Source organism: Ctenocephalides felis, unplaced genomic scaffold, assembly GCF_003426905.1.
Source record: "Ctenocephalides felis isolate EL2017-DRISC unplaced genomic scaffold, ASM342690v1 CF-g0.4_SCAFFOLD_03573, whole genome shotgun sequence".
Lineage (NCBI taxonomy): Eukaryota > Metazoa > Arthropoda > Insecta > Siphonaptera > Pulicidae > Ctenocephalides > Ctenocephalides felis.
Window position 1 is genome coordinate 4608123 of NW_020539727.1, and position 7533 is coordinate 4615655.

Here is a 7533-nt window from a genome sequence, read left to right on the forward strand (position 1 = left end):
CCTTAAATATTGTTGCCACTTCTGGATCTTCAAATGCTGATTTTATATGTTTCGCTGCATTTAAAATCCCTTCTGTCGTGCTAAAATCCGGTTCTGCCAAAGAGTTTACAGCTGGATTTTGGGGTCTGGATTTGCATTGTTCTTTTGCCTCTGAGATGACAGCAGAATATGTCCTCGACGCATAAGGTGAATTTGCAAATTTATTCTTCTTTTGCTCCTTGTACTTGAGCAAGTATTCACAACGCGAAAAGTTCGCAGGGTGTTTTTCTCTACAGTTGATGCACTCTGCTGGTTCATTGCTAGATTTTTTACACTGTCCTGGTAAGTGGTCTTCAGTACATTTTACGCATCTGTATTTCAAGTTACAGTTGTAAGAGGTGTGACCTACTGTTTGGCACTTTCTGCATTGTTTAACATCCGGTGGTTTATACTTCTCCCATTTAAAAAGATGGCCGTTGATGTTGTTCACCTTTTTTAGATTATTCATATCCTGACTGTTATCCAGTATTATTATGTAGATAGGTAGTTTGATTGTGTGTCCATCCGAATGTTTTTTCTTGAGTTGAATAACTTTTTTAACTAGTATGTTGTTTTCGATGAGATAGTCATGAACTTCCGCATCTGTAATGTGTGGGTTCAGTCCAGTAATAGTAATTTTTTTAGAGAAATTGTTACTGGTGGAGTAAGGAGTATAAAATTGAAGTTTTAATTCTTTAAGTTTGTTTTTAATAATTTCATGATCTTTTATATTGGTAGTATAAAGTTTATGTCTGTATGGATTAATGTATTCAAGAGTAAATGATATTTTAGTAGCGTCTTTTACGTACTTAATAGTTTTAAGATCAATTGTGCTTCTGATAATGATAGGTGGAATTTTTGTAGAAACATTTTTGATGGGAGCCTCTTCATTACTGTTATTATTGTTTGAATTTCTCCTTCGTTTTTTGTTTGTCACTGTTTGAAAATCGTCCATGTCCATGTCATCTCTGTCTGTTAAGGATTCGAAACTATTTGCACAAGAAATAGTACTTGTGGTTTCTTCCATTGTGTTTTGGGTAGGGTCTACATTATTTAAATTTATTTCTAAAGATTTCCTGGGAATATCCCTAGGTAAATCTTTGTTACCTTCTGTTCTTCCTGCAGCTGAATCCAGTATCGTAATTTGAACTTGGTATAAGTTTCTCAATTGCTGCTTTAACACTAAAGACTTTTTATCACCACAATCTTCGGTTTTCCAAAGATCCTTCTTCTTCTTTTTGCCTTTCCACTTCGACATCAGCCACAATCCGGGAACATTTCGAGCACTTCAAATATCTTCTGCGCCAATCTCGCCCAATTTTCTCTTCTCCAGAGTCACCGAGTCCGAGTATCAGAGTCAGAGTCCTACCTCTGCCTCTTCAGTCTATTTTCTATCAGCAACTGTCGACATTATATTTATTATTCTGGATCTTCTAACGGTGCCCAAAACAAAGATATTAAATTGTGCATCATATTCTGAAAACATGCATTGATTATCTAAAATTTTTCAGTTGGTCTCAACTGAACATATCTAATTTTTCTTTTCATTCCAGACGTGGAATGAACTCGGATCGCGTCACTTGCGGTTTCATGATCTCCGATGATCTCCGATATAAATATAATATAAATCTTTATATATATTTCATAAGATATTTGAAACTAGTTCCTAAATACTCGTATCAGTACCCATTAAATAATGAAAACAAGTGATCTATGAACAGATACATACTACACGAATAAAAAAATGTATTTTTATTATATTGAAATTTGAGAGCTTATTACCGGGACAGCGCGTACGCAGTCCCGACTACCAAAAATTGCGCGCCCGAGTTATCCACATTAGGGACAATCGCAGGGGTCAGCCCAACCGAGGTGCAATGGAAGGGCCTCGCCCTGGGGGAACCGCCTTGTTGATCACGGTAGCCCCCACGCCAGGTAAGTATGTCTAAGGGTCTCAAGAGGTGACCCATGCCTTAACCATTCTATATTTTGCGGTGATAGTAGATAGGGGAATACTCTGTAGCGCCACATAGTGGCAGGCATTCTGCGCCGAAACGTCTAGGTTTATTTCATCATTTTTACGTGTATAATAATATTTAATTTCAATTTTGAATGCAAATTTTAAATTAATTTTTTTTGCTCATTGTATTTAAGAATACATTAATTAAAACTAATATTAACTAGTTGTGTATGGCATCGTGCTTTAAGGCAAATTTCTGGAACTCCCCGTACCAAACCGAAATATGTTCGAGATATATTAAATGTTTTCATATAGATTAAATACTGTAACATTGCCTATTATTTATAAGAGTAATATAAACTGAATTACATAGAATAAATAATTTTAACATAGAATTTAAAATTATTTATTTAAAGTATATGAGTGAGCATTAAAACTCTAGCCAGAATTAAAATAAAAAAAAAAATGAGAAAAAAAATAGGAAAAAAATTGAGTTTTTTTATTCATTCAAATCAGATGCTTCTTAGTTCTCTCAAAAACTGCTATTTTTTGCACATTTAGCTCGGTATCTCCAAAACGGCTGAACCTGCCTTTGCTAAAATCTAATCACCACTTCTACCCGTCTTCTACCTGGGATGCGTAAAAGCATTTCCCTTGCTATACAAAGAAAAACACACACACACACATCAATTTGCGTAATGCTTGATGCTCGTTTGAATTTCAATCAACAGGTGGAACACGTTAGTGCTAAGGCGTCAATAGTTAGGACGAAACTTGCTCGACTGATGCCTAATATTGGTGGTCCTAAACAAACCAGAAGGATATTACTATCGTCAGTTATTACTTCGGTGCTGACATATGGTATCTCCATATGGGGTGATGCTCTTAAATCTCAAAAATCGAGGAGAATGGCAGGGCCCTTATACCGTCTCAGTGCTATAAGAATTGCTTGCGCATTTCGCACAATATCGGCGGAAGCAGTGTGCGTCATTTCAGGAACTGTGCCTCTCTTAGTCTTAGCAGAGGAAAGACGGACAATTATCATAGAAGACATCAACAACTGTGTCCTGAAAAGTTAAGATTAGAAGAACGGCAGAACAGCATTGACCGATGGCAGCGACTGGGGATGTCGCTGTAAGGGCAGATGGACGCTTCGTCTCATCCTAACATCAAAGTCTGGCTAAGTCGCAAGCACGGCGAAGTAAACTATTATACTACGCAAACGCTATCGGGGGCATGGCTGTTTTCGAGCCTACCTACACCGATTCAAGCACGATAGCTCGCCGGATTGCCATATTGTTTGGGCGAAATCGAAGATGCTGAGCACGTCTTCTTCGTGTGCCCGCGATTTGGTGCTCTACGGGATGATGTGGAGGGATACATTGAGACGCACAATTACCCCAGGTAATGTTGTTGAAGTGATGCTGACAAGTGATGCTGTTTGGAACGCCATAGACAGATTTGCGAGAGACGTTTTAATAGACCTGCGTTCTATAGAGAGAGAAAGGGCGAATGGGACTTCGCCCATTTAAAAGATAAGTATAATGTTTATGAATTATAACATTGTTTATAACAAGTTAAGAATTGTAAAATTCTAGATCCTCCCCCCACGAAGTAATGCCTAACGGCGGTTTCCGTGGGGACCAGAGGCAGGGGCAAAGCGGAGGTTTTAGTCGGTATTATACCAGGACGGTATCGAGTCCGACATACCCAGACAGAAGACCGGTCTGGGATGCATAAAAGCATTTCCTTTGCTATACAAAAAAAAAAAACACATCCATTTTTTCTGAGGTTGCCAAAATGTTCAAAAACCTTCAAAACGTCGAGAAATGCAAAAAAAATCCATTTTCGGTCCACTACTATAACTACCCTGCGGGAAGTTAATAAGCAAATGTTATAAAATAAAGCACTTTACGAAATACATATTTCTGAATCTGAGTCTGATTCTGATTCTAAATATTTTGCTTTTTTTCAACTAGTTTAAATTGTGGCCGAATAAATCCAAATATTACTTATAAGTTTTATAATTAAACCACTTTTTATAATTGAAAGCACTATGCAAAGATTCATTAAAATAGTCGTTAATTTTTTTTCACAATTAATTATGAACAAACGGCTTGGCCGATCTTTTCCCAAACTTAATGAATCAAATATTCAAAGATATCATCTATTCATGGGATTATTTTTATCAAAGTTCGATTCAGAATTTTTGGCTGAACAAAAATTGTTGCACTTTTCTAAAAAAACGGCTCAGCTTATCGTATCAAGAAACTAATCAATAGGAATAGTATTTAAATTTCTTGAAATGGACTCAGTCATTTTTGTGAAAACGTCGATGAGAGAAATATTTAACAAACCCATATCTTTTACGCATGTCGGATTTTTGCCTAAGGCAAAAGGCCACTAACAACTAGTTTAAATTGCTTATTGGCCTCGTCTTCTAATAAAAACGAGGCTTCCAAAAATATTTTACCTCAACGGGTGTGGAAAAAAGTTACAGGAAACAAAGGAAGGTTGCCTTGACGTTGTCCAGACTGAATTTTGAAGCTTGCTTTGGTAGTTTTAGCACAGTACTGATATCTGATGGTAATTTAACTCTGGCAGGCAGTAAGAATCTAAAGTAAGTAATTCTGGTTCCTGTATAATGAAAATTAAATGATATTTACATATCAGTATAAAAACTAAACCCATACTAATTATATGTTGAAGACATTTTATTTAAAAAAAAGTTAGAACACAATTCGGCAATATCATGCATCCATCGCAAACATTTTTTTAAAATTTATTCGGATTTTTTTAATTTGTTATTTAATGTTTTTTATTTAACTTTATTCTGCAATCTGTTTATTCTAAAACATTCAGCAAAGACTGCTAACATATACATAATGAAATAATATTGATTATATATTAGAAAGATACGCTACTGGGCATCTACTTATTCATATTCAATATGTGGGATAAAATGATGTTTTGTTGTTTAAAATGAGTATTATTGTACTGATGCTATAAATAGTAATCACAAGTGCACAGTTACAATTTCTATCATTGACTCGGCACAAGTAACTATTGCAGAAGTATCAGAGCATTTCAGGGTTTTAATTTTAATAATAATATTCATAAATTGGTCATAAAAATTACCATCAGATATTCTGAATCCGGTCGTCGTTGCAAGTGATCGAAAACCGAGCGGGTCTGAATCAAGAAATTCATATCCCAAACTCATCATCTGGTAACAGTGGATCAGTAATGACCCTACTGATGACGAATTTGTAAACCTCAGCAACGTGTTCTTAGGGTTATTTGTACTAAGTTTTGAAGTAAGCTGTAAAGACCCTTAGCGCACTAGCGTCATCTTACCTGAACAAAGTAAAAATGTTAAGGACCTCATCCATCAGGTAAAAGACGACAAAGTGATTGTTATCAAATCCTCAATGATGTCCAATTTTGAACTATTGCTAATATTCAGGTAACCAAAAATACCATAAATAATAGTGAAAGTAAATGAATATTTTTTAAATTTATATTGTTTTATTTATATCATAGTATCAAATTGTTTGTATTATTTAGATATCGTATCGTATTATTTAGATTTCTTAAAATACAATATTAATGATTTTGTAAATGTTATGCAAGATGCGTTATTTATAGCTAATATAGTAAAAAAATGTTTTCAATTACTACATTTGCAATATCACACGAGTAAGGCGAATGTCCAAAACTTAAACATTTATGACATTGTAAGATTTTGAAATTTGGCATATACATTTCCATTTAAATTGCGATTTTTCAAGCAAAATTATATAAATTGGTAGGTTATGTTTTTGTCCATCAGAATAGGTTTTCTTTAATAGTATGACCTTTTGCACAAGAGTACGTCGTACACTCAGTAATTCAAACACCTCTAATTCAGTAATTGCTGGATGTAATCCTGTTAGTGTGATTTTCTTTGTTGTTTTTCCAGTGGAATAAGTATAAAACTGGTAACTGCAATCTCTTAATGTACTCTTTATCTTGTTATGATCTACTAGTGTCTTAGTATATATTTTATGGGTATGCGTTTTAATATATTGTATAGTAAAATTAACTTTCGTAACGTCTCTGATGTAGTTTATAGCCCTGAGGTCTAAGTTATGTTTTACTATTATTGGTGATACCTTTTCTGCTATAGGTTTCGTGTCAATATTCCCCTGTATGACTTCCATTGTTTCCTGTTTTTGGCCACGCTTTCTTGACTTAACTTTTGTAAATTCTTCAAGTTCAAGATCGGTATCCATATCACTTCGGTCAGTAAGTGACTGGAACCTGTTTTCTTTTTTATTCTTTTTACTGCGTACCATTGTAGGTTTATTATTTTTGATTTCTAGCCTTTTTATAGATTTCCTAGGCTTATGCCTAGGAAACCCTGTGGTGGGGACACCCACCTGACTATAGATTTTTTTTTATCTTTTACTCATTTCTATTTCAGACCGCAGCGCCCAAAATAGGCTTACTTTCAATGGAAAACATATTTTAATCTATATTTTCAATTGAAAAAGAACAAGCGGGGAATCATATCAATATGTTTTCGATCCTATCTTGTCGTGGATTCAGTATATTCTGTGAGATCATGATAAAAGTTTTATTAAAGTCTCCAAAAATAAAGATCTTAATAATTATTACGAAATATCAGCACGAGTTTCAAGTTATAGCTTCTGAATAGTTTTTATATTTTTAAATTAGCAAGTCTGATGAAAACATAAACCTCTCCTACAGGAAGTTAAGATTAAAATTTTTTATTATCACCAACAAAGTTGTCGCCAACATTATAGAAAACATAGAACAAATATATGAAAGACTCCAGCGAGAATCTGTTTAATAGAAAGCGCCTTGAACAACTAAAACACGATGCACCAAATTGTCATCAGTATTATAGGAAATATGAAAACAACCCTTCTATAAAAATACACATACTACCTAGACGAGTAAATAAGATGTATTTTCATTATATTGAAATTTGACAGTTTATTACCGGGACAGCGCGTACGCAGTCCCGACTACCAAAAATTGCGCGCCCGAGTTATCCACATTAGGGACAATCGCAGGGGTCAGCCCAACCGAGGTGCAATGGAAGGGCCTCGCCCTGGGGGAACCGCCTTGTTGATCACGGTAGCCCCCACGCCAGGTAAGTATGTCTAAGGGTCTCAAGAGGTGACCCATGCCTTAACCATTCTATATTTTGCGGTGATAGTAGATATGGGAATACTCTGTAGCGCCACATAGTGGCAGGCATTCTGCGCCGAAACGTCTATATTCATTATAAAGTTATAGTAATCGCAAAAAAATCGAAATTTTTTTTATATATCTTTACGTTTCAAATCCTTCTGAACATTTTGGCATACCTTAGAAAAAATGGATGTGTGTGTGTGTGTATGTGTGTGTATTTGTGTGTGTGCGCGTGTATGTGTGTGTGCGGATACAAATTTTTGTCGACGATTTCGGGAACACGGATGAAGCAATTTGAATTAAAAAAACATTCAATTTGTATTGATAAGGAGACGTGCTGATTAGTTTTTGAT

At 35.1% G+C, this 7533-nt stretch overlaps 2 non-coding genes across 2 annotated transcripts; both read right to left on the reverse strand.

Moving 5' to 3' along the window:
- Positions 1-1799: 1799 nt before the first annotated feature.
- Positions 1800-1961, reverse strand: LOC113389862. Its single transcript, XR_003368287.1, has one exon. It is a non-coding gene; the product is annotated as a U1 spliceosomal RNA (small nuclear RNA).
- Positions 1962-6985: 5024 nt separating this feature from the next.
- LOC113389863 lies at positions 6986-7147 on the reverse strand. The gene has a single exon (XR_003368288.1). It is a non-coding gene; the product is annotated as a U1 spliceosomal RNA (small nuclear RNA).
- Positions 7148-7533: the final 386 nt, after the last annotated feature.